General features: G+C 41.3%; 1 long non-coding RNA gene across 1 annotated transcript in view; it reads left to right on the forward strand.

The window, feature by feature from the left end:
- Positions 1-1,144: 1,144 nt before the first annotated feature.
- The window catches only part of LOC129033735 (uncharacterized), a 70,679-nt gene continuing 54,170 nt past the window's right edge, over positions 1,145-17,653 (forward strand). Inside the window, exon 1 of the long non-coding RNA XR_008501662.1 lies at positions 1,145-1,578. This is a non-coding gene — a long non-coding RNA (uncharacterized LOC129033735). The remainder of the gene's footprint in view (positions 1,579-17,653) is intronic.

Genomic DNA, 17,653 nt, shown 5'->3' on the forward strand with positions numbered 1-17,653 from the left:
CGGCTGCATTTTCTGCAAATAATCAGGCCAAGTATAAGAATAAAATCTATTTTGCAAAAAACTCAGTCTTATCATTATTTTTTTTTATAAAAATGAGGACTGGAGAGATTGAAATTATGTTTCAAAACTTACCATAAGTTTGTCATGAAATTCTAAACTCATTACTTGTTTTTATGTTTTTGCCTACATTTTTATACTAATCCTGTTTATTCCTGTGAACCAACCTGCAATCTCACTACAGCTCAGAAAGAAAAAGAAGGATGGGTAATGTGAAAATCTGGATCAATATTCTAGTTCTGAGCAATTATCCTGCAAATCCTGCCAGGCGATGGGAATAAATAGGATGCCCAACACTTGGAGGATTCCTTTTGGAAAAGTAAGACCAAGGGAGCTAACAAAAGCCAAACACAATGCACCTAAATCCTAGCAAGCATAACTATAGCTACCAGCTATCTTTATGTGTCACAAGACATCCTTTTCTCTCCCTTGTTGGAGGAGGACTCAGTTCCACAGTTTCACCTTGGCATTTGGCTATGATAAGGAGTTCATACAACCCCACCCCTTGAGACATGTTTTTGTCCCAAACTCAATTCCAAGTTTCCAGTCAAAGCCCTAGGAAAGAAAACTGGATCTGAAGGATCCAGAGGCAGATGATGATGCACATTAAAAGGCATAGCACAGGTGAGTATGGCTATTCCTGCCAATTAAGCCAAGCTTCCCATTTCATGGATAAAGGCCATGCTAGTATCCATGGGCATAAATGAGGTCTAGGTAATTCAAGGCTACTGACAGCAGAGTAGACAGGGTGTATGTGGGTAAGAGTGAATAATTCCCACCTCCCTACCTGCCCTGTTAACATGGGTGAAAGCCATTTTAACACCCATGGTGGCACTTGCCAAGGTTGCCAGGACTTGGGGATGTAAGGACAGAAGAGGGAAACAGATGCTCTTCCTTCTCTCCCTCAGGTACCCTGGGTATCTGCTAGAAGAAGAAGGGAATCAGAGATGCCTGCTCTCCTCTTTCTAGATGGGTAGCCATTTATCTTCAGTCTGTACCCCTTTCAAATGCATCCTGAAGCCCTGGGACTCCTTTGAAAAAAATGCCTTCTTTTTTCCCTCTCTCCTTCTCTGTCTTCTCTTCATAGATAGGTAATTATGTCTTCATACTATGGGACACTTCCCTCAGATGCATCCTCTAAACTGGAAAGAGTTAATTTCCCAAAGCTTAAACTGGTTGGCTTAGGATTGGGCTCAGGGGAAGAGAACCCAGAAACTCAACATGCTGACAAAAGGGTAAAGTTTTTTTACCAGTCAGATTTTTGGCCTCCCTCTCTCTGTGAAAACCAGTAAAAGGTCTCAGGATTTTTAAATTTTCCTCACTCTTCCCGGTGTTTCATTTTGACACATTTTCTAATAACCCAGTTTGTCTTTTCTTGCCTTCAAGCCATCAAACTCCAAACAGTGATGCAACTGGAGCCTCCGGCGATGGTCCCTTTTGCCAGGGACCCTGAGATAGGCCTCTGAGGGAGCTCTGACTGCCATTTCCCCAGAACAGCACCCCCACCATCAGCAGGAAACAGTTAAGGATCAGTCTTCATCCTTATCCTTATCCTTATTCTAATGGCAGTTAGATGCACTTCTTTACAGGAGGGAATGAGACAGCCAGGTGGATGGGGTCCCCAGAGAAACTTCAACCAACATGCACAGTGGGAGGAATGCACACTGTGGTGGAGCCACAGAAGTCCACACCATTTGCAGAGGGGAGGAGCCTGGCTCCTTCTCTTCCTGGTTGGTACCTGGGATTCAATCTGTGAAGCAGGAAGCCTATACTAGTAAGACTCTTGCTCTGCTGAGAGTCCCTGTTTCCCCTTTTTATTCCTTTTTGCCCAATAAATTCCATTTTTTTCACCCTTCAAAGTATCTGCGAGCCTAATATTTCATGGTTGTGTGACAAGGACCCCATTTTTAGCTGAACTAAGGAGAAAGTCCTACAACAATGGAATGAATATACTAAAAGTCATTGAATTGTACACTTTAGATGCATTTTATATTATGTAAATTATATCTCACTAAATATAGGTACATATTTGATGATATATGTGTGTGTTTTCTCTATATAACTATATATAATATATGATAAATCATATGTATATGTGTATGTGTGTGTACATATATGTGTGTGTGTATATATATATACACACACATGCACACACACACACACATATGTACATCTATATAATAAAGTAAAACAAGTTTGGGATGACCTTAGAGTCCTATTTCATTGGAGACTATAGTGTTAAAATAAATGTGTTATGTTGTGCCTGCCTTGTTTGCTGTGAAATCCTAATCTTTGTGGGCCCAACTGAACCAAGAAAACTGAGAGTTGCCTTGCGTGCCCTGAAACCACAGGGTCAGAAAAATATAAGACTAGTGGGGGCTTCAGTTTCTCTGTGGTAAAATGAAGATTGTTCCATTTGTAACCACTAGGTTGGAATGAAGATCACTGTTACGTTAAATAGTAGTATCAGTAGTATAACAATTATTCATATTCTGTCATAGACCAGGCAATGCCATTTAATCCCTGATTTAGGTCATTTAATTTATATGGTTGTAACCATAATTGTTTAATTGCACAGTGCACACAGCAATTCAATACGCCAAGACACCAGGTTGCAGCAGAGAAAGATTTAATTGTAGGGTCACCTAACAAGGACATGAGAGAAAACTTCAAATCTGTCTCTCTAAGGAATTTGGACTTAGGGTTTTTAAGGTTTAGAATGGGCCAAAACATGGAGATCATTGATTGGTCAAAGAGTACAGGGTCATGGAACCTGGAGATGAAAAAGCCATATTCTCATGCTGATCCTGTTCCTCTATGGAAGGTTTTCAAATTGGTTGCTGGAATAAAAGATCTGCAAAACATCTTAAGGGATCCTTAAGCAAAAGCCTTTCTAGTGTGAGAGATCCTGTGTATAGAAACAATGGGGATGCAAATCAACTCTTAAATTGTTTTTGACCCCAATGTCAAAAATCCTATCTATAGGAACGATGGGTATGCAAATGTTCAGAATCCAGTGCTAAGTGACCTTTAGCAACAAGGGATGAGGCCAAAGTGCAGCCTTATTAATGCTTAATTATAACTATATTTCTGTCCAAAACCTAGTATGCAATTCTTGTCAACCCTCTGGAGGTGGTTTCATGATAATCCTATAAAATATGTATTATCCTTGTTTTAGACATTCAGAAACTCCAGCACAATGAGGTAGAAAGACTTGCCCAAGAGAAGATCATGGGGATGTCTGGGGAGGACAGTCTCTCAGCAAGCCCCATGATACTTACCTCCTGGTATTCACAACCCATGTAATCTCCTCTCCAGAAGTGTGTACAGGCTTGTGACTTGCTTCTAAGCAACAGAATGCTGAGAAGGTGATGAAATGTAAATTCCATGATGATTTTATGTAAGATTATCATGCTTATGACCTGAGAGACCAAAATACACACCCCTTTATCAACTAGGATAGACCCTAAGGTTACAGAATCAAAAATTACCTACAGATAGAGGGTTTAGGGCTTAGTTGGCATGAATGGCAACTTCCTAAATTCCTAGAGCTACAAGAGAATCACACTTGCTAAACTCCCTAACAACGGAGCTATCAGACCCTTCTAACTCTGGTTTACAACCCGGATCACTAAAACTCTGATTAGAAGGAGGACTGGCCTTACAAACACTCTTTCCTGATAAGCAACTGTAGACATCAAGTCAGTTTCAGCAGAGACTGCACAAACTGTCTTTGTATCCTAGACTTTACCTTTTGATGTAAAGAGCCAAATTCTGTCTCATCTTAATGCTAAAACCCTGCCCCAAAGTGAACATGGGAATGTACGTTACATGTATGTTTACCACAGTGCACGTGTTCAATCCCCCTCATAAATACGTATAACTTTTCCTCAAACCTGCTAAATATGTATGACTCTATTATGTAATACAGACTCTGTAAGGCATAATAACGTCAGTCTCTGGTAAACTCCAGAGACTGTCTCTTCCAGGTTTGTAAACTGATATCACAGATGAAGCTCTCCCTTCTGAGAGACAGGATTAGCTGGATTTCCTAGGCCAACTAAGAATCCCTAAGCCTAGCTGAGAAGGTAACCGCATCCACCTTTAAACACGTGGCTTGCAACTTAGCTCACACCCGACCAATCAGGTAGTAAAGAGAGCTCACTGAAATGCTAATTAGGCAAAAACAGGAGGTAAAAAAATAGCCAATCATCTATCCCCTGAGAGCACAGTGGGAGGGACAATGATCAGGATATAAACCTAGGCATTCGAGCTGGCAATGGCTACCCTCTTTGGTCCCCTCCCTTTGTATGGGAGTTCTGTTTTTCACTCTATTTCACTCTATTAAATCTTGCAACTGCACTCTCTTCTGGTCTGTGTTTGTTATAGCTCGAGCTGAGCTTTCACTCGCCGTCCACCACTGCTGTTTGCTGCCGTTGCAGACCCACGGCTGACTTCCATCCCTCTGGATCCGGCAGGGTGTCCGCTGTGCTCCTGATCCAGCAAGGCGCCCATTGCCACTCCCAATCAGGCTAAAGGCTTGCCATTGTTCCTGCACGGCTAAGTGCCCGGGTTCATCCTAATCGAGGTGAATACTAATCACTGGGTTCCACGGTTCTCTTCTGTGACCCACGGCTTCTAATAGAGCTGTAACACTCACTGCATGGCCCAAGATTCCATTCCTTGGAATCCATGAGGCCAAGAACCCCAGGTCAGAGAACAGGAGGCTTGCCACCGTCTTAGAAGTGGCCTGCCACTATCTTGGGAGCTCTGGGAGCAAAGACCCCTGGTAACACTTCTACTATTCAGCTATCCTGGTGATCTTTTGGATAACATACTCTTCTAGGGAGCTGATTCTTTTCCTTGATGGCTATGATGTAGCAAGTGGCAATGTTGGGTAGGTTCACATGGCAAAAAACTTAGGAAAGGAACTTAGGGAGGCAGTCTCCAGCCAACAGTTAGCCAAAAAAAAGAAAAGAAAAAAAGTCCCCTCAGTCCTACTGTAAATACCCAATGGGTTCACCTTGCCCACTGCCTAGACAGAGCTGATTTATCAAGACAGGGAAATTGCAATAGAGAAAGAATAATTTATGAAGAACTGGCTGTGCAGGAGACAGGAGTTTTATTATTACTCAAATCAGTCTCCCTGAAAACTCAGGGATCAGACTTTTCAAGGATAATTTGGTGGGTAGGGAGCCAGTGAATTGGGAGTGCTGATTGTTTGGCTCTGGGGTAAAATCATAGGGAGTTGAAGCTGTTCTTTTATGCTGAGTCAGTTCCTGGGTGGGGGCCACAGAACTGGTTGGCAGGTCCAAGTGAGGCCATCCAGTTGTTAGAAATGCAAAAATTTGAAAAGGCATCTCAAAAGGCCCACTTTAGGTTCACAATAGTGAATTTACCTTTAAGAATAATTGGCAAAGTTGCAAATTTTATGGCCTCCGGAATAACGGCTGGTAATATTTAGAATTCCAGCTCCTCTCATTCTAACTTGGTGGCTGGCGGCCTTTCATTAATTTTACAATTAACAGTTTAGCTTTTGGGAAGGGCTATTATTTAAATTATAAACTAAATTCCTTCCCAAGCCTAGTTTGGCCTACATCCAGGAATGGACAAGGACAGTTTAGAGGTTAGAAGCAAGATGAAGTTGGTTAGGTCTGATATCTTTCACTGTCATAATTTCTTCGTTATCATGTTTGCAAAGGCAGTTTCACTATAACCACAAGGAACTGAATTCAGCAAACCTCCACATGAGGCTGGAAGTGGATCCTTTCCCAGTGGAGTCTTGAGATGAGGCTATAGCCCTGGCTAATACATGGCTTGCAGTCTGAGACCTTAAAGCAGAGGACTCAGCTAATCCATGCCCAGACTCCTGATCCAGAGAGACTGAGAAAATAAATCTGTGTTATTTTAAGCCATTAAGCATATGTAGAAACCAAAAATAAAATTCTAAGGCCCCCCTAGCCATCTGAATGGACTTCCTCCTCAGCCGGGCCTCTTAAAATTTAACCTGAGAGTCTGTTTCAGGCCATGATGGAAAGTGGGGGCTGAACATGCCTCATTATACCTCTTCAGCATTAACATCAACACAGACTTTAAGTCTGATAAGAAACATTTTGCAACCTATTCTCCCTGAAGCCTGCTAGCTAAAAGATTTGTTTGCATGATTAAACTTTGGTCTCCACAGCTTCTTATCTTAACCTAGACATTCCTTTCTGTTTGACACCAGATCTTTAGAGAAATTCAACCAACTGTCAACCAGAAAATGCTTAAATTTACCTTTAGCCTGGAAGCCCCCACCCCGCCCACCACCCCACTTTGAGTTGTCCCGCCTTTCTGGACCAAACCAATGTATTTCTCAAATTGATTGATTTATGTCTCATGTCTCCCTAAGATATGTAAAACCAAGCTGCACACCAACTCCTTGGGCACACGTTCTCCGGACCTCCCAAGGGCTGAGTCATGGACCAGTCATGGTCACTGATATTTGGCTCAGAATAAATCTTTTCAAATATTTTACAGTTTCACTCTTCATTGACACATGGTAGTTAGTTATTCAACAACACTAAACTAATATATGCGCCTCATGAGAACCAGGGCTTCCAGAGTCTATAGCTGCATTGCACATAAAATAACCACTGGCCACATGTGGCTACTGTAATTGCAAAATTGTATTTTATTTCAATTTACTTAAATTTTACTAACATGTAAATAAAAATTAACCTCTTCCTTGTGCTAGCTACATTTTAAGTGCTCAGTAGTCATGAGTGGCTAGCATCCTCAGAATGGAATACAGTCAATTCTCATTTTTCATGATAGTTATATTCTATAAAGTCACCACGAGCACGGCATTAGTGAATACTGAACATTACCTCCTAGCAGAAATACTAAGTTAGGTTCTTGTGAGCCTGTGGTCATAATGTTTTCATCAAGCATTCATTATATAACCTTGTGTTATGTATTTCTGTTTAAAACACCTTATTTTATATATCTATATCTATATCTATATCTATATCTATATATATATTTGATTCATTGACATTGAACTCATGGCCAACAGCCCTATAACTCATGCCTGGATGAATCTGATCTAATCCACTTATTTTCTCCATAAGGCACAACACAGCTTTCTTGTGCTTAGGAACATTAGAAAGCACTTTAGCACTACACTTGGGCACTATTTAAATAGTGAAATCACCAAAAAAGAGTGCAAAAATATGAACAACATGGCACTAAAGAGACCTAAAATCAGATAGAGTATAAGAGCTGAAAACAAGAAGACAGGATGAGGCCTTGTTCAATCTCAGCTTGGAATGTACATATATGGTAACTCACATTTTTCACTCAAATTCATCCATGAATGATCACAAAAGCCCTGTGAGTATTGACTTTGGGAAATAAGTTTGACAAATAAATTTTAGCGATTGGGCAAATTTGCAAATTTGGAATCCATAAATAATGAGGATGGATGGTATTTCCATCTTTCCACAAATTTCTATTGGATATATTGGTCTAGGGAATCCAGTAGATTTTTCTTACTTTTACTATCTAACCTTGTAAAGACAGCCAGCCAACCCAAGGCCTTGGGGAAAAAAATAGAGTAAAAATGACATGCATAGGGAAAGGAGCTGCTCCTCAACCCAAACCTGATCTACTTGCACATCATGATGGAATGACAACATTTCTTATTTCATAAACTCATTTATCTTCAGAAGCCAATATTATTTCTAAGACCTTAGAAAACTGTTGGACTTTGCCAGGAGTTTTGGCAGGATAAGCATTCTTTCTTCCCTGATGTATTTAGCTTCAGCTTTTTACTCACCTTTCATAATTGAATTGTAATTTCCTAAGAAGCTTTGCTTAAAGTCTTTTTTTTAAGTTTTATGAAGATAATAAGCAATATTATTCAAGTTCAGCATTTGCGTAATGTTTTAACTCTAGACAAGTTGTCCTCAAACTTGTAGGCACATCACCATGTTCAGACGAGTAAAATGCAGGTGCCTAGGTCTCTTCCTCAAGTACTATGATTCAGTGGGTTTTGGGAAGTCTTAGAATGTACATTCTAACAAGCTTGCCAAATGGCTGTGATGTAGGAGGTCCTGGTACCAAATTCTGAAAAAACATCACTGCTGACAATGCAGAGGAATCCTCAGAGGCAGGACCCACAAAAATAATGGCTTACAAGTAGCTTAAGAAAATAGTTTGTAAAATATACACAAAATGTAGAAAATAGTTTCAAAACCTAGACACAAAGGACCGTGATTTTACTGAGCTTCCAGATCAATAAGAACCTAGATTGTATTTTCAAGTGTTGAAATTTTGGAATTATGTTAATGGTCCCTAGATGACAGCACAAAATCTTACCAATTGAAACTTCTTTGGGAATCCATCATATATGCTCCCAAGGGATGCCTTGTATGCCTGTGTGAGTCCTTGAGAATGGCATTGAGGGTCTGAGCAAGTTTATAGCTCAACCGTACATTCTGGGCTCTGAGAAAGTGTCTGTTTCTTCCTTACCCTTGCTATAGAATATATCTCCAGTGCTTTGTTCTGTAGTTGGTCTAAATATGCATTCATTAAAAATGTGTTGAACTGGATCAAATCTTCCTTTCCCTGTTCACCTTCCTGTGGTCAGGTCATTAAGCAGTAAATTAATCAGAACAACCCAAATTGGTGAGGAGAAAACATAAATAAATTATCCAGATAACCTGAGAGAAGTGTGTGGGTTGCCTGCATTCTCAAAATTACTTCCCCAATCACCATTTTATTTAGCATGTGTTAGATAAGGTTTAATCTAACAAACTTTCAATAGCATTGTTATAAGAAACAATCCTCTCTTTGATTCTGAGTTCATGGAGACTACACAGTGGTAAGGTCATTCTCTTTGAGAGTTCTAATGCAAGAAAATCTTTTATCGGTGTTAGAAACATGTACTAATTGAACTATTTCTTCTGACCTTGATTACAAACCCCACTATGTCCCGAATAGATTTGCCTTCGAAACTGCCTTGACAAGGTTTACAAATCAGTTTCCCTCACAGAGATTGGTTGGGCTTTTGTTTGGAAAGAGGTTTTCTTTCTTTTCTTTTTTTTTTTTTTTGCTCATTTTGTTCCTTCCTGGCATCAATCTGAACAGCATCCTGAGAACAATGCTGCACCTAATTTGCTTCTGCAAATGAGAGCAATTAAAATAACTCGACAAAAATGATGAAGGCTCTCAGATGATTTAAAGGCCAAGAATGAGGTACAATGACTCTGTTTATTCCTTTATCATCTGGCTTGCCAGCAGCCCAGGAGTTCAGGTGTTAAGTGCTTCCAGCCTAGTTTTGACTTGCATGGTCCAGCTCCTTACTGAGACACAACAGACAGCTGTTGGTCTGAACTTTAGTACTGAAGGAACATGGGCCAGGCACTGCCAGGTCATCTTTATCCAAAAACATATGAAGCCAAACTGCAGGGATCTGCTTCTGAACTGGTATTCCCAGTTTAGGAGTGTGTGTGTGTGTGTGTGTGTGTGTGTGTGTGTGTGTTCTCAACTGCCTCTTGGTACAGAGACAGCATGTGTACTAGAAAGAGCTACTTGAATAGATGGGACACATAGTTTGATATATCTGGATTCTAATCTAATATTGATCACTTATCTTTGAGTTCTTAGGGCTCTATTAACCTGTAACAACCTATTTCCTTAGATATGACACTGACCTTCATGAGCGTTTGACCTGTGCCATTCTCTTCTCTACCTCACCTTGTCCTACTCCGTGAGTTACTCTCCTTGCTGTGGCTTTAGTTTAGCACCTCCAATAATTCAAATTCTTTTCTACATCAAGACATTTGCCCATGCTATTCCTCTTACTTACAACCCACCTCCCACCCCCACCTCACCTAACACCCCACCTGACTAACTCAAGTCTCAGCTTAAATGCCACTTACCTACACAGTCTTTTTTGACACCCCACCCAAGCCAAAATTAAGTTTACTCTCATTGCATATTCATAAATAGATTCCTTTTATTATATGGTGGTGGCATTCATTACAGTTTGTAAACAAATATACATATATAGCAGTCACCCACATTCTTTATCATATTTTCCTATCTCCTTGTCTTCATTTTCTTCATGGTGCTTATTAATTTCTTACATTTTATATTGCAGTTAATTGTAGGTTACTCTTTCCCAGAATATACGTTTTATGAATGTAGGGACTTTGACCGTTTTATTCACAACTGCATTTCCCGTGCTGGGTACAAAGGCCCTGGCATAAAGGCAGAGCTCAAAACACATGTGTAGGTTGGATGGATGATTGGGTTAATCGTGGGTAATTATCCACTTAGCAACGTAGTTCTGAAGATCAGAGATGATGCATAAAAACACCTAATGCAGTGAGATGCACTTGTGGCACTCAAATAAAAGGTGCTTATCATTACTGACATTAATAAAGAGGTATATAACAAAGAAGACAGGAAGCATTTCTTCTAAACAACTGCATATTTCTGGAGTGTGAACACATCTAGTATAATATGCTATACCATCTACATGAATAGTTCAGCAAAATTTATGCCGCAACCCTTCATCTGTGCCACCTCCTTCCTCAAGGTTCATACCTGCTCTAGCACCTTGAACAAAGCAAAGTTCATCGGGCAGCCATACTGTTTCACTCCCCTGTGGCTTTGGATTCCTCTGCCTGAAATAGCCCACATGAGGTAAGCTGAGGCCTTTATTTCACCGCACAATTAAGGACATACCAATTATATTAGGTTGGTGCAAAAGTAATCGCGGTTTTTGCCATTACAATGGCAAAAACCGCGATTACTTTTGCACTAAACTAATAGGAGAGTTTCAGAGCATCTCCACTTTTAGTCAAGGCCAACTGAAACACAGCCACATCAAACTCTTGATAAATTGTTGGCAGCTTTTACTGACAATAACACGTTACTTTTATCTTTTTCTCCTTAATTTTTAGAGCCATCCTCAATTAAGCTTGTGAAAAGTCTCTGTATTAAAGTGTTAGAATTGTCTACGATCTTTAATCTCTCTAAAATGCCGAATCATAACTTATTTTTTCTCTCTTTTTTAATGTTTCTAAATTGACAAGATATAGAAAGGATAAACCAGGGAAATATTGTGAAATACAGTGTTCACAATGGGGGCTTTCATGTTTGAGCTGGGGCAAATAAGAGAAAAGTCATTAAATGGGACTTTAGTTTTGATAATGGAAATATTACTTTCTCCATTGGCCATATTTTTTCTTACTACATTAGCAGCACCTTAGCAACTAAGCATCACAAGATTTAAGATTTCTCTTGCAGAAGGAAACTGAGATCCAGAATAATTAAGTGGTTAGTTATCAAAAGCATTTCCATCCCTGGTTCCTACCAAGGGCTTCTCTTTAAATGAAATTGTTGGCTGGGCATGGTGGCTCACTCCTGTAATCCCAGCACTTTGGGATGCTGAGGCAGGTGGATCACCTGAGGTCAGGAGTTCAAGACCATCCTGGCCAACAGGGTAAAACCCCATCTCTACTAAAATTACAAAAATTAGGTGGACATGGTGGCAGGTGCCTGTAATCCCAGCCACTTGGGAGGCTGAGGCAGGAGAATCACTTGAACCCAGGAGGCAGAGGTTGCAGTGAGCTGAAATCATGCCATTGCACTCCAGCCTGGAGGACAAGAGCAAGACTCCATCTAAAAAAAAGAAAAAAGAAAACAAAATTGTCTTCATGGTGCAGTTTTTAAGTGTAGTTAGACACAGTGTTAGTGGGATGTCATGCTGTGGCTTGCTAAAGCAGGATAGCAATTCAAATGCCCACAAGAATTAGGCTGGTGATGAGTCTGAGTGATGCTGACCATGTTAAGGAAAAAGTTCATTTTCCACTTAACTCTATCACAATAAAAAAAGAGAATGTCCATTCAGTGACAAATAGCAATGGGCAACCGACATCAAGACTCAGGGAAAATAGGGAGTGATAGGGACTCTGGCTAGTTGGAACAGCAAGCCTAATCTGAAGGAGGCAACTATTAAGCTCCAGCCAATTGTCTCAAGAAGATTAGCCTTATGTTTTCAAATCTACATGTGCTTTGAAATCAGCCAGAAATCTAGATTTTTGCATGAGATTTCCCAATTTCAATTATTGCTTTCAATTAATTATGATTAATTACAATGTGCTTATGTGTAAATATCTTGAGTACTTTGAATGCTTCTGAGTCATGAAATCTTGCTCATTTTCTCTGTCATTTAGCATAATCAGATGTTGAGTCCAGAATTTCCAACGTGCATGGTAACAGTGAGTTCTTTTACAAGAGGCTAACTGCACGTCATGAGAGCCAAGTGAAGTGCATTGTTCACTTGAGTGAGGGCTGTGTAGATAGCTGCTCAGAAGTGATTCCAGCCTAACTTATTCCATGCACCCCTCAAAAATCCTTTCCCACCCCCTTGGGATCTTGGACTATCACTGACATTCCCATCTCAGAAGGCAATGTCATTCCTGAAATGTGGTGCTCACCTGTTCCCAAACCATAACTTGGATGTGCATTTAACCTCAACCCCCAATTCTTTAAGAATCTTCATCACTAGGGTTCTGGTGGTTATGCCAATGGGTCTGACTTTGCACGATTTCCATTCTTGGTCTTGTGCATTTTGTGGGCCCTATCAGTCCAGGAACATATATTTATTGGTTCCAGATAATATTCTTACATTCTTTGATAATTTTGTTTCTTCCTGATTTTTCTTCTCTCCTTCTAGGCCTCCTGTTGGTTGAACACTTCTTGGATGGATCCTCTCAATATTATATATTTTTTATTCCAAATTTTCATCTGTATGCCTATTTATTTTATTTTCTGAGAGATTTCACAATCTTTACCTTTACCCTCTTTACCCTTCTATTTTTTTTTTTTTTTTTTTTTTTTTTTTTTGAGACAGAGTCTCACTTTGTTGCCCAGGCTGGAGTACAGTGGCGCAATCTCGGCTCACTACAACCTCTGCCTCCCGGGTTCAAGCAATTCTCCTGTCTCAGCCTCCCAAGCAGCTGGGACTACAGGTGCCGGCCACCATGCCCAGCTAATTTTTGTATTTTTTGTAGAGACGGGGTTTCACCATATTGGTCAGTCTGGTCTCTAACTCCTGACCTCAGGTGATTCACCCGCCTGGGCCTCCCAAAGTGCTGGGATTACAGGCGTGAGCCACCGCGCCGGGCCTAATTGTTTTTTTTTAATTCTGATGATTATATTTTTAAAGAATTTCTTATTTGTTGTTCCCTCTTAAAGACAGGATGATACTCTTTCATAAATCCAATACCATTTCTTCCCTCTAACATGCTAGTTATCGTTTAGGCTTCCCTACCACCCCGTTCTCATATTACCTTTCTGTCTTGAAAGTTCTTTTTTTTTTTTTTTTTTTGAGACGAAGTCTCGCTCTGTCGCCCAGGCTGGAGTGCAGTGGCGCTATCTCAGCTCACTGCAAGCTCTGCCTCCTGGGTTCATGCCTGTCTCCTGCCTCAGCCTCCCGAGTAGCTGGGACTACAGGCGCCTGCCACCAGGCCTGGCTAATTTTTTGTATTTTTTTTAGTAGAAACGGGTTTTCACCGTGTTAGCCAGGATGGTCTTGATCTCCTGCCCTCGTGATCCGCCCACCTTGGCCTCCCAAAGTGCTGGGATTACAGGCTTGAGCCACTGCGCCCGGCCAGTTCTTTTTCTGTTTTATTGTCTGTTACTGTTTCCCAAATTGCAGACTTCCTTTGAATGTCTAGTGGTGTTTTGTTGTCTGTCCATTTTCAGAGTGGGGGCAGAAATCTGCATGAGAGTCCCATATGTTCAGGGGCAGCAGGGAGAGAGAACTTGTTGAATGGTGGGCTTCTCTGTCAGATGATTGGGTAGGCAGGGGACTAGCTGCTTCATTAGGGGATCTTCCAAAGTCAGGGTCCCCACACAAGAGCTCCCAAGCTTCTTGCCTTGGATGGTGGTAATGGGAGTGAGGGAGTGAATCTGACCCTCAGTGCTCTCAAAGCTGAACTACAAAGTGTGGCTGAGTGGTCGGGTGCAGTGGCTCATGCCTGTAATCCCATCACTTTGGGAGGCCAAGGCAGGCGGATCACCTAAAGTCAGGAGTTCAAGACCAGACTGGCCAACATGGCAAAACCCCATCTCTACTAAAAATACAAAAATTAACCATGCGCAGTGGTGGACGCCTGTAATCCTAGCTACTCGGGGGGCTGAGGCAGGAGAATTGCTTGAGCCCTGGAGGCAGAGGTTGCAGTGAGCCGATATCATGCCCCTGCACTCCAGCCTGGGTGACAGAGTGAGACTCTGTCTCAAAAAAACAAACAATAACAAATAAAATGTGGCTGAGTCTGTCATCATTCAATAGGTCTTTACTTAAACTGTTTGTGCTCAGTCCTGTGCCTCTTCCTAGGTTTCCACGGAGCTTGCATCTCACAGTTTAGAACATGTCTGATTCAATTCCTCCACATCCAAACAAAAACAAAATAGAGGCTGCCCATTGAAATCTGAATGTCAGATGGCCAAAGAATATTTTTAGCATAAATATGTCCCATGCAATTATTTATAATATGAAATTCAAATTTAATTGAACCTCTTTTATTTTATCTGGATCCAGGGGATGAGGGGAAGAGAAGGGTAGTTAGCTGGCTGCATCAGTGCGGAAAGTGTCAGGGATCTGGGGGAGTCTGTGGTTCCTTCTACCAACTTTCAACCAATCCCTCGTTGGCCCAACTCTTCACCCCAACCCTCATAGCACATGGTGCAGGCAAATCTTCTGCCCCTTCTGGAATTCTGCAAGGGAGCTTGGCTTCCTCTCATTGGCATGGCCCTCTGTGAACTTTCAGCATTCAGATTTCTCTGTGCTGTTATCATGTTTTATTTCATCTAAGATGCAATCGATTATAGAATACATTATTCATTATCTAATAAATAATTTAGAAGGAAAAATGCTGCCAATTACAACTGTAAGATACCACCAATTGTAAGAGCCGTTCTGATTTCAGAAACATTAAAATGTTAAAAAGATGCATGTTTTAGAACTGATGAAATACGCCAATTCCTCCATTGTCTCCCACTCTTACCAAAATAAATTAACATCTCTTATTTACTAGTATCTCTTATTTCATCTTTGTTGCCCTTTTAGATTCTTCTCTTTTTCAGAAAGTCTGTATTTTTTTCTCATTTTAGAGGAATCTCAGGGGATAGTAGAGTTTTATGCATGTGGTTATTCTTTCTCTACTGTTTAATTGAATGGAAATTTTAGATCAATCTGTGGTTTGGTATAAGGAGGGATGAGCTCTGGTGACATGTTTCCTTCTATTCCTACCAGACGTGTGGCAGCACTGTGGAGAGGACAGCATGCCAAGATGGCCCGCCCGGGCTTGCTCCAGCCTCAGAAAGCCACCAGATAACACAGCTCTGGCCACCGCTGATACAGCTTAGAGAACGATTTACTCCCACCCCTCTGTGCTGAGTCGCTGTAACTATTTCAGGCAGAACAGAACCTATGAGGTGTGAGCAGATCATTTTAAAGGGCAGGACGTCAGGTGATGAGCCCGCATGCCAAGCCACACAGCAGGGATGGCAGGAGAAATTTATCTTGCTCTATTCTTTATGTACGTCTCCCAAAATCTCAGCTTTTGGAGTTCTCTTTTTATCCTTGCAACTCATCTCTTCCATCCTGCTTGGGGTTTCTCTTATTTTCTTTCCCTGAGTTGGACTTTTATTTTCTCTCTTTCATTCATTCAACTATGTACCCTGGGACTGTTCTTGGCACTGGGAACACAGCAGTGACCAAAACAGGCAACAATCACCACTCACAGGGAGCTTGTATTCAGAAATGACAGGGAGACAGAGAATAAAAGGGTAAAGAATATGATATGTTAGAAAATGATCAGTGCTATGGGAAAAAAGAGCCTTCAAGGAGAGTGGGCAGGTCAGGAGGCGGGGATTCCTATTTTAAACAGAGTGGTCTGGGAAATTCTCATCAAGTGGAGACCTTTGAGGAAAGGCCTGAAGGAGTGAGGGAGTGAGCCAGGTGATCGCCTGGGGAGTGAGGGGGCAGCATTCCAGGCAGAAGGAACGGCAAATACAACTGCCCTGGGGCAGGAACATGCAGGGACAGTCAAGGAAGAGCCTGGGCAGCATGGGTGGGTGGGGCAGGCAAAGGGCAGAGCGATAGAGAGGGGGTGAGGGTTGGGTGTCCAGATCAGGTAGGGCTGAGTCATTATTGTAATGTTTGCTAGGGTTTCTCCTTGAAGGGATGTGAGCAGCCCCATGCTTCCACCTCTACAGCTCCCCCTCCTCCCAGATGAATGTGACCTAACCTGTATCTTCTCAGGACCCTATGCAGGCCACGTGCACTTTCTCTCACTTTCTAAAAATCCTCCTCATTTCTAAAGTTTCCTTTGAAAAACTGAGCCTGATGTCATCACTTCCCACGCTTCAAGATCCTCCCTCTCAGGCCAAACCCAGTCCCTTCCTCGGGGAATGACTCCAATTTTGAAACCTAAATTTATGTCTCTGTGATCACCTCAAGGATTGAGAATCATAAAAACCTCATACAGTGTTCTCACTGTTTAATTTTCAGCTCAGGGATTTAATCTGACAAATTACCTTTTATCTCATTTATGGCGACTAAGATTCACCAACTTTCCCTTGAACTAAAGGGTAAGGTAAAATACTACTTTGGGGAGGAATGAGAGGTTAAATTAGTTCCCAGGGTGCAATTATTAACAGCAAATATAATGTAATCATCTAGCAAGTGCCAAGTATAAACCCCAGCACTTGGAGAAGTTGATCAATAAATGTAGCGTATGTTATCTTCCAGCATTGCCTGTGTAATTAAAAAAAAACAATTTAGGGTTCTCTCAAGGTTGAAGGAGAGCTCAGAGAATCTTCTCTTAATCATATTCAACAACTAGAATCATAAAACAAAGCACCCAGCTATCATGCCTTGTTAAGAAGCAGTGTCAAAGGGTCTAATTTAATCATTTAGTGCTACTAAGTAGAAATTAGGTTTCCATGGAGGCACTGGCTTTAGACTTGGCAGGATTCTGATCCTCATTTGCTCATCTTTTTCCTCTATAGAAAACAGAATGATAATCATCATACTCTTTTCTAGTTTCCAAAGCTGCACACCTGGGCGATGGCCTCTCAGGTCCAGGTGCTTCTGAGAGGGAATTTATTTTATCTGGCTGTGGAAACATGAGACAAAATGAAATGAATCTCAGATTTATTACTGGCATGGGTTAGGGGTCTGAAATTAGGAGTCTGAAGCTCCAGGTTATTCTGTTGGTTCACCTTACAGCAGGATCAAATGAATCATGTAGCTGAATGCACTTGGAAGAAGCAGTAGCATCACTGACTGTTTTATATTTTTGACCCCCCGAACACATAGACACATCCCCATTCTATTCTGAGTGGGAAAAGAATGGGTTTCTTTCCCCTTTGGTCGTTCTCTGCTATGGATCTTGTTTCCAAAGCCAGAGTTTATTGAAGCTGGAGGCAGAACAGACTCCCCTAAGCCTCTACCCTGGCATCCCAGATCTGAGACTCAAGCTGCGCTCTCCTCTTAACTGCTATAACTTCCAGAGAATCCTGCTGCTGC

The sequence above is a fragment of the Pongo pygmaeus genome, chromosome 2 (assembly GCF_028885625.2).
Source record: "Pongo pygmaeus isolate AG05252 chromosome 2, NHGRI_mPonPyg2-v2.0_pri, whole genome shotgun sequence".
Taxonomy (NCBI): Eukaryota; Metazoa; Chordata; class Mammalia; order Primates; family Hominidae; genus Pongo; species Pongo pygmaeus.